Raw genomic sequence first — 300 nt, forward strand, 5'->3', positions numbered from 1 at the left:
ATGGCCACCATACCATTGGCGGATAGGTTATAACGAAAAAAGGTGTGTGTGTGTGTGTTCAGGCAGGTAACATAAATCATATTCATATTCGTCTATTTATCTGGTAAGAATAAACGGAGGTTCAACTCGATAAAGAAAGTAACTAAAAACCGTACTCTCCACAGTCGCGATACTGAAGCGATCCAGTAGTAAAACTTTTACAATTTCCCGCCACGTCAATGAAAGATGGCAAGCAAAAGATAACATGAAACTCAGCTATGCTAAACTATTACGTGTAAAGCAGTAAAACAATTGAATTAG

General features: G+C 37.7%; 1 protein-coding gene across 1 annotated transcript in view; it reads left to right on the plus strand.

Annotated features, from left to right (window-relative positions):
* Positions 1-35, plus strand: part of LOC131285439 (chromodomain-helicase-DNA-binding protein Mi-2 homolog) — a 9,044-nt gene extending 9,009 nt beyond the window's left edge. Inside the window, exon 4 of the mRNA XM_058314294.1 lies at positions 1-35. This exon is cut by the window's left edge and continues 492 nt beyond it. The gene's annotated coding sequence lies outside the window, so the exon portion shown is untranslated.
* Positions 36-300: the final 265 nt, after the last annotated feature.

The sequence above is a fragment of the Anopheles ziemanni genome, chromosome 3 (assembly GCF_943734765.1).
Source record: "Anopheles ziemanni chromosome 3, idAnoZiCoDA_A2_x.2, whole genome shotgun sequence".
NCBI lineage: Eukaryota > Metazoa > Arthropoda > Insecta > Diptera > Culicidae > Anopheles > Anopheles ziemanni.